Genomic DNA, 381 nt, shown 5'->3' on the forward strand with positions numbered 1-381 from the left:
GGTGGCTCCAATGGCAGAAACTTCTTGTCTCCCAATGCTGGAGGCCAGAAGCCTGAGATCCAGGCGACAGTACGCCTGGATTGGTTCCTTGGGGGCTGTGAGGGCAGGATCCGTCCCAGGCCTCTCTCCCTGGCTGGTAGACGGCCGTCTTCTCCTCACGCCCCTTCACACCCTCTTCGCACTGCGCCTGTCTGTCTGTGCAGAAACCTCTTCTTATAAAGACCCCAGTCACGCTGGACTGCGGCCACCCTCGTGGCCTCGTTCTAAGTTGATTACCTCTATAAAGATCTCGTCTCCAAGTAAGGTCGTCCTCTGAGGTACTACAGATTAGGACTTCACCCATGTGAGCTCTGAGAGACACAATATCAGCCCATAACAGTG

At 55.4% G+C, this 381-nt stretch overlaps 1 protein-coding gene across 1 annotated transcript in view; it reads left to right on the forward strand.

The window, feature by feature from the left end:
• The window catches only part of LOC114906402 (protein WWC3-like), a 145,031-nt gene that overhangs the window by 139,610 nt on the left and 5,040 nt on the right, over positions 1 to 381 (forward strand).

The sequence above is a fragment of the Monodon monoceros genome, unplaced genomic scaffold (genome assembly GCF_005190385.1).
Source record: "Monodon monoceros isolate NGI ecotype Baffin Bay Population unplaced genomic scaffold, NGI_Narwhal_1 Super_Scaffold_22, whole genome shotgun sequence".
NCBI lineage: Eukaryota > Metazoa > Chordata > Mammalia > Artiodactyla > Monodontidae > Monodon > Monodon monoceros.